This window comes from Dromiciops gliroides, chromosome 1, assembly GCF_019393635.1.
Source record: "Dromiciops gliroides isolate mDroGli1 chromosome 1, mDroGli1.pri, whole genome shotgun sequence".
NCBI classification, from domain to species: domain Eukaryota; kingdom Metazoa; phylum Chordata; class Mammalia; order Microbiotheria; family Microbiotheriidae; genus Dromiciops; species Dromiciops gliroides.
In genome coordinates, this window is record NC_057861.1 from 569,045,024 (window position 1) to 569,057,348 (window position 12,325).

The 12,325-nt window shown below is 37.8% G+C and overlaps 1 pseudogene; it reads right to left on the reverse strand.

Annotated features, from left to right (window-relative positions):
• Positions 1-529: 529 nt before the first annotated feature.
• Positions 530-8,884, reverse strand: LOC122751866 (annotated as a pseudogene).
• Positions 8,885-12,325: the final 3,441 nt, after the last annotated feature.

The following is a 12,325-nucleotide window of genomic DNA, read 5'->3' on the forward strand; positions in this document are numbered from 1 at the left end:
ACATGTAATATGTATTTGGAATGACTATAAGAAAGAAAGAAAGAAAGAAAGAAAGAAAGAAAGAAAGAAAGAAAGAAAGAAAGAAAGAAAGAAAGAAAGAAAGAAAGAAAGAAAGAAAGAAATGCACAATCAGAGTCCTGAAGATGCACTGTAGAACTTTGGGGATGTGTGCCTCCCAACATCATCACCTGCTCATCACTTTCACTATTGCGGTTTTTTAAATCCTGAGTCAAGCACCAAAAATAAATAAATAGATAGAAAAATAAATTAATGAATTAATGAATAGATAAATAAATAAACTAACAAATGAATGAATGAATTAACAAATGAACAGATAGATAAATGAATGGATGAATGAACGAACAAACGAAAGAATACGAATGAATGAATGAATGAAGCCATGCCAATCTCATCTCTTTTTTTTCGGGCAATAACATGTCAAACCTTTTGACCAAAAAAAAACCAAAAAACACCCAGAATAACAACAACAACAACAACAAAAATAAAACAACACACACAAACAGTCCATTTAGAAACATTTGTGGTGGACAATGGAGGGCCCAAATTCATCACACTCCTGCTTGCTGATCCACATCTGCTGGAAAGTGGAAAAAAGATGCCAGGATGGAGCTTCCAATCCAGACAGAGTATTTGCTCTCAGGTGGGGCAATGATCTTGATTTTCATTGCACTGGGGACTAGGGTTGTAATCTCCTTCTGCATCCTGTCAGCCATGCCTGGGTACATGGTGGTACCACCAGGCAATATGGTATTGACATAGAGATCCTTATGGATGTCAACATCACACTTCATGATTGAGTTGAAGGTAGTTTCGTGAATTCCACAGGATTACATACCTAAGAAAGATGGTTGGAAGAGAGCTTCTGGGCATCGGAACCTCTCGTTGCCAGTTGTGATAACCTGACCATCAGGGAACTCATAACTCTTTTCCAGAGAAGAACTAGCAGCAGCAGTGGCTATTTCCTGCTCAAAGTCTAGGGCAACATAACACAGCTTCTCCTTGATGTTACGCATGATTTCCCTCTTAGCTGTGGTAGTGAAACTGTACCCTCTCTCAGTCAGGATCTTCATGAGGTAGTCTATCAGATCACGGCCAGCCAGATCCAGACAGAGGATGGCATGGGCAAAGGCATAACCTTCATAGATGGGCACAATGTGAGTCACACCATCACTGGAGTCCATCACAATACCAGTGGTACGACCAGAGGCATACAGTTACAGCACAGCTCCCCCACACAGTTTCAAAGCAAATTTTTCTTTATCTCTCCCAATCAAGCAAAAGAGAAATTAAAAGACAACTTTTGTCACAGGCTTCTACTGTAATTAGAGCTACTCCCCTACTGAGTGCTCAGAGTAGGAGTCAATGTCCTCTCCCTGCCACAGTATCTCTGTGTGGGCTCTATTAGTATGGTACAGAGGAAATCTGGAGGAATTTCACCAGTGATGGTTAGCCAGCTGGAGACCTCTGTTAGGAATCTTTTTAATGGACTTGTGGCACTTTTGGGGCTGTGATGTTTATAGGAGAAGCTTACTGACTTCATTTTGGGGGGGGGGCAGGGCAAGGGGGGTTAAGTGACTTGCCCAGGGTCACACAGCTAGTAAGTGTGAAGTGTCTGAGGTCAGATTTGAACTCAGTTACTCCTGAATCCAGGGCCAGCCCTTTAACCACTGTGCCATCCAGCTCCCCCCCCCAACCCCCGACTTTATTTTAATATTAGTTTAGCACATGAACTCTGGAAGTGTTCATGTGGGCCAATCTTTTAATTTTTTTCCAAATTAAAAAGCTATAATGTTATACACACATCACACATATACTTACATAACTTTCATTTCCAAATAAATTCTCCGTTTCCTATTTAGCTAAATAGGGGTGAGAGATGACAGATAGGGACAGAGAAAGAGAAAAAGATTCAGACACAGAAACAGAGACAGAGACACTGACAGACAGGGACTTTTGCAATGCAGTGAAATTAATCCATACAACAGTCCAACAGTATATGCAATGTTTCACATCCATAAGTCCCCCCACCCACCTCAACAAAAAAGGGGGGAAAGAGAGGTACATTTTTCTCATCTATTCTTCTAGGAAAAGCTTCCATAGACAAAACTGAGTCCCAGAGAGGTGATGGTGTCTATCCAAGTATATAAGTATCTAAGCCCAGAAGTCAGGTCTTGGTAACTTCATCTACTTGCTTTTCACTGCTACATGCTTCCTTTTCTGAGTTCTCCAGTCAAATTTGTCTGTATTTTTCTCAGATTCACTGTTGTTGGGGTTTTTTAAAAATATGATCATGTTTTAAAAGAAAATGCTGTCAAATTACAGCAATGTATCCAATGTATCACTCATTATAGCCAAATAATATTTATATCAGAAATGCAAGGATGGTCCAACATTAAAAAACAATCAAAATAATTTATAATATTAAAAACTAAAAACATCTCAAACCCACATGATCATCTCAAAAGATGTGAAGAATCAGGGTATTGAAAACTGTTGTTGATTTTCTCTTTGTTTCTAGTAAGTACCTGTAATTTTTGTGTATGTCAGAATTCCCAATGTGGAAACAAAATCCATTCATGCAGATTATCAACTCATCTGTAATTTATAATTTTAGAGAGCTGTCTGAGGTGACTAAGTGATTTGCTCTTGGTCACATGTCTAGTATGTATGTGTGTGTTAGATACAGGATGAGAAGTCAAAGCTACTCATTCTTTCCCCATTAAAACACTGACTCATTACTGATTTACTATAAAATAAATAATCATACTGGAAAATGGTCTAGGTGTTGGGGCTTGCTCTCTCTCTCTCCTATCCCCTTTCTTCCCCCCCTCTTCTATGGAGATAATGTGCTTTCCTAGGCATCACTGGGAAATATTTACCTACCTTCTAGGTTTTCTTCCAACCTAATGCTATAGGATGGCAAGGGGGAAATGGAAGGAACCTTCACCCTTTTTCCTATATTAGAGATACCCCCAACTTACCCTTTTCTAGTATTTCCTGTTAGAGTGAAAAGAATGAGGCTTAAGTAGAAGGGGAAGGAAGGAAAGAAAGAACCAATTCCATTTCTCCACTGCCAGTAGGTTATATTTTCTTCTGTCTCAGTCTGGGGAAGGAAATATCTTGTAAAGGAAGTCTGTATCATTGTGCCTTACACTGTATGTTATTCACAACTTATAAGCTTTTTCTGGAAACTTTTTCCAATAATAGTAACGATAACAGTAATCACTGACAATTGTGTGTCATTTTAAAATTTACAAAGGAATTCATATATATTTCTTTTTTATCCTCATAACCCTGAGCTGTGAGTCTAGAATGGTAATGTTTCCAATCTCATTCTATAAAGAGGAAACTGAGGCTTAGAGAAGTAGTAAGCAAGCTCTTTGGAAATAGGAACTTTTGTTTTGTTTAGTTTTTCATAGGTGTCCCCAATCTCTAAGATATTTAGTAGGTTCGTAATAAATGTTTGTTGAATTGAATTTGCTGTGGGATCAACTGAAGAGAGAGACACACACTGTTATACTATGGGGAGATTAAGAATTGTTTCAAACTTTTTGGAAACAATGTGATAATATGCAATCAATGCTACAAAATTATTCATATCCTTTTAACAAGTGATCACACTACCAAGTCTATTCTACACCTGTTGCTGGGGGCTGATGACCATGAGGAAAGAGAGATGATCTAGGAAAACATGGAAACAATAATGAACAGGTCCATGAATGGTGCCAGACCAGGCAAGCTGATGAGGAACAAGAGAACTGGTGGCCGACTAAGGTAGGATGAATTTGTGAGAAGCAATAGTAAAACTATCTATACCAAAGGCTTAATCCCCTATTTATACTAGAGCCATGAGTCCTGAAAATACAGGATGATTTCTCAGATCACTCTGGGGAGGAAGAAGAAGATGGGCTTTTATCTATTCTACAGTGTGTATGAGGTTAATTCCCTGAGATTTTACTCTTTGTTCCAGTTCTTATTAAATATATTCCTAATTCAATATTTACCTGGAACAGGTTGATACCATCGGCAACTGAAAGTTTAGATCTGAATGACTTTCAAAGTTCCCATTATCAATCTGGGTGAGGGCAAATGATCCAGACAGGGCAAGTTATCATCCAAAATACCCCTAAGATTTAGACCTCACTTTGTATGAATGCAACTATAAGTAGAATCTAGGTTTATACTGTATTCTTATGTTATGTGGCACAAATATATAATTTTGTCAATGTGGTCATCTAGTCTTTGGCCTAAAAAGGTATAGTTTAGCAAGCCCCAAAATCAAGCAGGGACAGCCTAAAGTATTAAGTATTAAAAGATTACTTGTGTAACCTACATTCTGTTAACCTAAAACAATATAATAATTTCATTGTTTTTCCTTAAAGGACCTTTGGGGACATTAACTTTGTATTTCATACAAAATGGAGGCCTTCCTTGCAAAATAACTAGAAACTGTGCTAGATGTGTTTGTTGAGATAGATTGAATTTCTGAGGTTCCTTTCAGTTCTAAATTTAAGATTCTATGACAGTGCTTTGCCTATAAATATTCAATAAATATTTATGAATTGGATGGTAGCTATAATACCTGACATTTTTTAAAAAACTTATAATTTTCACATATATGATATCTCATTTATTAACCATTTGAGTATCAATAATAGATGCCTAAATCATTCAACTTAATTCTTGAACTAGGACTCTTATAATTACTGGGCTGGGTTACTTTTAAAAAAGGAATGCCTTAATAATAACCTAAGTTTATCTTTTCTACTATGTTATTTGTGAAGTCATATTTACATATACAAAGTCAGGTCACCTTCAGGGACTTTTTATTTTAGATTCTATAGAATAGAATACAGACTCCTTAGCCTAGCCCTTCATATCTAGTCTCTAACCTATCTTTCAAGCAATATTCAGGCCCTCTGTTACCTTGGACAAGTCATTTAATATCTCTGAACCTTAATTTCATCAACTGTATCTTACTGGGGGCTGATGACCATGAGGAAAGATTGATGATCTAGGAAAACATGGAGACAATAATGAACAGGTCCATGAATAGTGCCAGATTCTATTGAGTAAGGTACTGACATGGTCATACTTAAGCTTTAGGAAAATCACTTTGTCAGCTATATGAAGGATATAGATAAGAGGGAAGGGACTTGAGGATGGGAGACCTATTGTGAGGTCAGTACTTCAGTTCGGTAGTTAGGAACAACAAAACTAGCAAATGATTGTGTGTGTGTGTGTGTGTGTGTGTGTGTGTGTGTATGAGATGAAAGTGAGGAATCAAGGATAATACCAACCATAATGAATCTAGACGACTAGGAAGATGTGCTCCACTCAGAAGTAGGAAAAGTTGGGAAAGATGTGTTTTGGGGAAAAACATGATCAGCTAAATTTTGTACATGTTGTACAGTGAATTTCCTATCACTGGAGACATTCAGGCAGAAACAGTATGACCACTTGTTTGGGATGTAATGAGTAGGGTTAATGTTCTGAGTTGGAATGCCCCTTAAATTGCCCTCTGATTTTGAGAGTCTGTGATAGAAATTTTATTTGAGATTATGACTTAATCCATTTTGATTTTAGAAAAGCAGTATAGTATGGAACATTGGAAAGAAGGCTGAATTAGAAGTCATTTCCCCTGAGTTAAATCCTAGCTCTGACCCTTGCAAACTGTGACAGACCATAGGCAAGGTATTTAACCCTGTGGACTTCAGCTTCCTTATCCTTAAAATGAGGCTGTGGATAACAATAATACCTGCACTTTCTACCTTACAGGGTTGTTGGGAAGGTTAGTGCAATATGAATGTAATGCTCTTAGCTAAAACATCTGAAAATTAGGAATTCCAAGCAATTCAGAAGACATTTATGTCATTGAAAACAATTTTTTGTCTTTTTTGATAGACAATATAAACAGTTCATATGTTCCTCTAAGTTCATGATTTTAAAGCTTTGTCCTAGTGAGTATGAATAACAAATCCCTCGAAGTGGTAACATATATTCAAGGTTTCACTATTTGAAGTTGTGATTATGTAATATGATCATTGGCTCCAGGCCAATGGAAATATGCAGTGTGAATTCAAATAATGCCACCACGTTCATTGACATGTAGTTTAACTGATTTAAAAAAAATGTTCCCACCACCAGTTGGTGATAAATTGTATTTAATTAAAAATACAAGAAGGCTTTATAGAAAGTGTATTATAGGATTATAGTTTCAGAGATTCAGAGCCTGTAACTATCTTGAAGGTCATCAAATCCAACACCCTAAGTTTATAGATGAGGAAATTAAGGTTCAGAGAGATTAAATTAATTGTCCAGGGTCATATAGTGTCTGAAGTAATCCCTGATTCTAATTCCTGACTTCAGCATTCTAATCACTATGCCACACTGCCTCTTTTATTACCACCAAGCAAAGCCTTCATTTTGGGGGATGGATCTTGCCCCAAAACAGAGGCCCATATGTCGCACCTCTCACTTCCAATAGGTACCTATAAAACACATGGAGTAGAAAAGAAGAATGTTGGAGGGGAATGCATTAGTAGCTGAAGGAACCAGGAAAGGCTTCCTGAAGAAGTTGGGCCATGAACTTTCCTATGGTGACCACCCTTGTCTCATTAGCCAAGTCTTCTAGAATAAATGATTCTAGTAGACCTGAATCTGTTAACCTAATTCAGGGACTTGATAAGTTGTTAGCTTTAGTAAAATTGAAAAGTTCTATCAGGTCCCAGTAGCAGAATTTCTAATTCAGAGTTATTTTCTGGTTCTCTAGTTTGTCTTCAAATTCCCTTCTCTGCCTTGGGGATATGGAAGCAGATGTTTCCATGGCAACCCTGTTTCCCCCAAATGTCTCCAAAGGGCTCTCATAGTCCTCTTGGTCATGAGCCAATAATTCTACTTGTCAAGAGATCCTAAGGAAGATTTGATGACACCTTATGGTGCTCTGAGAAGTTTTTTTCATGGCTTTTTTCTTTTCAAATTGATTTTATTTAAAAATAAACTGCGGCCAAAACAGATATGGGTGAAATAATAGATTAGGTAGGTAGGTAGATAGATAGGTGATAGACAGACAACCCTCCCTCACTTAAAAATTCAATTCACTGCAAGAAATGACATCACCCCAGTGTCATGATCCTTGTTGAGAAAAGACAAATGATAGGTAGATAGATAAACAGATACACATATGTATGCGTGTATGTGTTTTGTGTATGTATGCATGTGTGTGTATAAATGTCACATTTGTGGCACTTGTTTTTGTCAACATTTAGTTGCTTCAGTTATGTCCAACTCTTTGTAACCCTATATGGGGTTTTCTTGGCAAAGATACTTGGAAGAGCACCTTAAAGATTATTCAGTCCAAACTCTTCATTTTGTACATGAGGGGACAAGATGCCTAAATTCTAGTAAAAATTTGGGATTTGAAACTAGGTCTCCTGTCTTCAAATTTACTGCTCCTTCCATTTATACTCCACTGTCTCAGAGAATGTATGAGGAAGACAAGGAGATGGTAATTGATGTCTCAAATGAGAGTTTTACATGGTTTATGGATTTATAATATGTATCTTGGCTGTGTAGAACTCCTATTGCTAAGTATAGTTGTTACCTGTATGTCATTAAGAATGGATGGGGGGGGCGCTCGGCTAGGTGGCACAGTGGATGGATAAAGCACCAGCCCTGGATTCAGGAGTACCTGAGTTCAAATCTGGCCTCAGACACTTGACACTTACTAGCTGTGTGACCCTGGGCAAGTCACTTAACCCCAATTGCCTCACACACACACACACACACACACACACAAAAGAATGGATGGGGGTGGGGGCAGCTAGGTGGTGAAGTGGATAAAGCACTGGCCCTGGATTCAGGAGGACCTGAGTTCAAATCCGGTCTCAGACACTTAACACTAGCTGTGTGCCCCTGGGCAAGACACTTAACCCCCAGTGCCCAGCAAAAAAGCAAAAACAAAACAAAACAAAAAAGAATGGATGGGGGTCCTTATCAATGAGTTTGTACATAGTAGGGATTTTTTTTAATGTACAAAAAAATTCAGGGAAATAATGGGTTGGTCAGATGAATTGGTTGGCAATTCAATTAAACAACAACAAAATGGTGTGTCTAATGTGTGCAACGCACTGGAGAGAGAAAAGGAAAAAAGATTTCCTGCCCTCAGAAAACTTATACAAGGATATTCTACATGAACACAGATACACAAAGTAACGCAACACAATTTCAGGAGATTGAGAGAGACCTAACAACTTCAGGGATCAGGGAACTACTTATAAAAGGAGGAGATGGTATCAAAGTAATTTTTTGATAGAAATGAAGGAGTCTGTGAAGCAAAGGACATTCCAGAGTCAGGGAATCCCCAGTGCAAAGCTCTATGTAGCCTGTGCAGCCTTCCTCTTCCACAAAGGGAGAAATTTTCAACTTTCCTGTAGTGAGCAGTAGTGGTTTCTACATCCTAAAGATGCTCTGTTCCTGTGGTGAGCAGGAAGTTGTATTCATTATTTACATCCTTATTATATCATCATGATTTTTTTCTTTTAATCTTACTGCCACTGCTAGATACCTTCAACTATTTCTCAGTTCCTGGGTTTATTTTGGCAAAGAAAAAAATGATATACATCCACTTGCCCAAGCCCCAGTGCACCACCTTCTGCCTTTGGCATCAGACCTCAACTCATGACTAATTCTTATTTAGCAGTGTTGGGAGGAGCCCAATTTTACTGCCTGTGGAGTGATTATATGCCCAAACCTTCTCATTGGATAGTTTGTCATGCCATTTGACGTGGAAAAAAGGAACGAGTTCATACTAGTGGTGCAGATGATATCAATAGCCAGGCTGGATTCCAATCCACATAGCAGGTTAGACCAGGCCTTGTAAGGAAACAAGATACAATGCTAGTAGATTTTTATGGAAGAGCACATTTGTTCAGATACCTGGCTTTCTAAAACTAACCTGATATCATGAGATGCACAACAGTCACTATGAATCAGTTTCTTCTGAGTCCATTGCTAGTTTTCCTTGATTTTCTAATACTCTGTATCTATCAGTATTATTTGAGGTTGTGTCTGGCCTGCAACTATGGAATTCTTACTGAAGTTTTGGGCATCACTAACCTTAGCTCTCATTTTTTTTTTACATTTGGCTTCTTAATACTGAGATCCAAGAGCATCCCATTCCTTAGATATATTGGTTTGATTATATATGATGAAAAAGTTTAAAAAATTAAAAGATAGCAAACCTTTCTAGAGAACCTATGGGAGGGGCAGCTAGGTGGTGCAGTGGATAGAGCACTGGCCCTGGATTCAGGAGGACCTGAGTTCAAATCTGGCCTCAGATACTTAACACTTACTAGCTGTGTGACCCTGGATAAGTCACTTAACCCTAATTGCCCCGCCAAAGAGAGAGAGAGAGAGAGAGAGAGAGAGAGAGACGAGAGAGAGAGAGAGAGAGAGAGAGAGAGAGAGAGACAAAGAGAACCTATGGGAGAACATGAACAAAGAATTTTGCACAATGAGAAGGCATGGGTGGGGGTTCATCTGGACTAATGGAAGGCATATGCACTTCAATGAGATCAGGGATCCATTGCTGTAAAATAGTAAAATAAATGTCTGTTGGACATTCCTCTGCTACTAGTCAATCTTCCTCAGCTCCTATTAAGATCAATACTCTGCTTTATTGAAAGATATTGATACAGTGGATAGAGTACCATCATTAAAAATTAGGATGGTGTGAGTTTAAATCTTATCTCTGATACATATTATTTCAAAATAATTTAATCAATGTGATACAACCAATATCTATCAGACCCTCACACAGTTTCCTAGTCACCTAAGGGAATGAAAAACCCCACCAACATGAAGTCATGCATCCTATTCTGAAGACCCATTTAGTCCTCATACCTTGCTGCCCAAACTCATTTTTGTGTGGAGATAGGATGGAGGCACGAATTTAGGAGCTAAGGATTATTGTATCCTTTTTTGGTGTGTTCTTACTAAGTAAATCTTATGTTAACTTTTCGATGACTTTAAAATGTCTTATTTTGTTTTAGAATCAAACCTGAACTATGAGGGTGCTGGTATTAAGAGGGGACTAAGCACATTTTTTTTCTCCCATTTTCCCTGTTGAATATTCTTGCCATTTAAAGCTTAATAAAACTCATTTTGTTAATTGTTCAATGACTTACAAGTCATTCACAGTTCTTCATCAAACAATATTGCTGTCACTGTGTACAAAGTTCTCCTGCATCTGTTCACTTCACTATACATTAGTTCATGTAAGTCTTTCTAGGCCTTTCTGAAATCATCTGGCTTGTCATTTCTTACAGCACAATAATATTCCATCACCATAATATACCGCAACTTGTTTAGCCATTCCCCAATTGATGAGCATTCTTATGATTTTCAATTCTTAGCCACCACAAAAAGAGGTGCTATAAATATTTTTGTACAAATAGGTCTTTTCCTCTTTATTTTGGATGTCTTTGGGATACAAACTTTAGCAGTGGTGTTGCTGGATCAAAGGGTATGCACAGTTCTATAGCCCTTTGGGTACAGTCCCAAATTTCTCCACAGAATGGTTGGATCAGTTTACAACATCACTAACACTGCAGTAGTGTCCCACTCTTCCCACATCTCCTCCAACATCCAACGTTTTCTTTTTTTGTTATATTAGCCACTCTGATGGGTATGAGGAGGTCAACCTCACAGTTATTTAGAGCATTTTTTCATATGACTATAGGTAGCTTTGATTTCTTTGAAAACTGCTTGTTTGGAGCAGCTAGATGGCGCAGTGGATAGAACACCGGCCCTGGAGTCAGGAGTACCTGAGTTCAAATCCGGCCTCAGATACTTGACACTTACGAGCTGTGTGATCCTGGGCAAGTCACTTAACCCCAATTGCCTCAATAAAAAAACAAAAACAAAAACAAAACCTGCTTGTTCATATCTTTTGACCATTTATCAATCAGGGAATGACTCATAATAAGCTCCCTTATTCCATGCTCTCTTAATTTGCTTATGATATCACCCTTTATGTGTAAATCATGTACCCATTTTTTACCTTATTTTAGTATACTGTGTGAGATGTTGATCTATACCTAGTTTCTGCCATACTGTTTTTCAGTTTTCCCAGCAGATTTTGTAAAATAATGAGTATTTGCTCCAAAAGTTTGGCTCTTTGGGTTTATCATATGTTAGATCACTATCATCATTGACTATAGTGCAATTCATACCTATTCTGTTCAACTGATCCCACACTCTATTTCTTTCTTTCTTTTTTTAGGGGGGGGACCTTCCAATTTTATTTTATTTTATTTTATTTTTTAAATAAAATTATTTTATTTTTTAAATAAAATAATCATTTTTAAAGTTTGTGCAGCTTTTTTTTTACATATAAGGTATCTTATTTTTTCCGTTACATGTAAAGATAGTTCTCAACTTTTGTTTATACAAGCTTTACAATTTCAGATTTTTCTCCCTCCCTCCCTCCCTCCCTCCCCCTCCCTCCCCCCCTCCCCTAGACAGCAGGTAATCTGATATAGGTTATATCTATATATCTATATACATATACATATAGATATATATACACATAATAATATTAATCCTATTCTGCATTAATCCTGTTACAAGAGAAACAATCAGAGCAGTGATGCAGAACCTCAAAATAGAAAAAAAAAAAAAAAACCAAACAACAGCACCCAAAACAAAAGAAATAGTATGGTTCAATCAGCATCTATACTCCACAGTTCTTTTTTTTTTTTTCTTGGATTTGGAGATCCTCTTCTATCATGAGTTCCCTGGAACTGTTCTGTACCATTGCATTGGTGAGAAGAATATAGTCCATCACAGTAGGTCAACACTCAATGTTGATGATACTGTGTACAATGTTCTTCTGGTTCTGCTCATCTCACTCATCATCAGCCCACGCAAGACCCTCCAGGTTTCTCTGAACTCCTCCTTGCTCATCGTTTCTTACAGCACAATAGTATTCCATTGTATTCATATACCACAACTTGTCCAGCCATTCGCCAATTGATGGGTACCCCCTCAACTTCCAATTCCTTGCTATCACATAAAGAGCAACTATAAATATTTTTGTACATGTGGGTCCCTTTCCCCCTTCCATGATTTCTTTGGGCAAAAGACCTAAAAGTGGAATTGCTGGGTCAAAGGGTATGCACAGCTTTATCGCCCTTTGGGCATAATTCCAAATTGCTCTCCAGAATGGTTGGATCAGTTCACAGCTCCACCAACAATGCATTAGTGTTCCAATTTTCCCACAGCTTCTCCAACATTTATTATC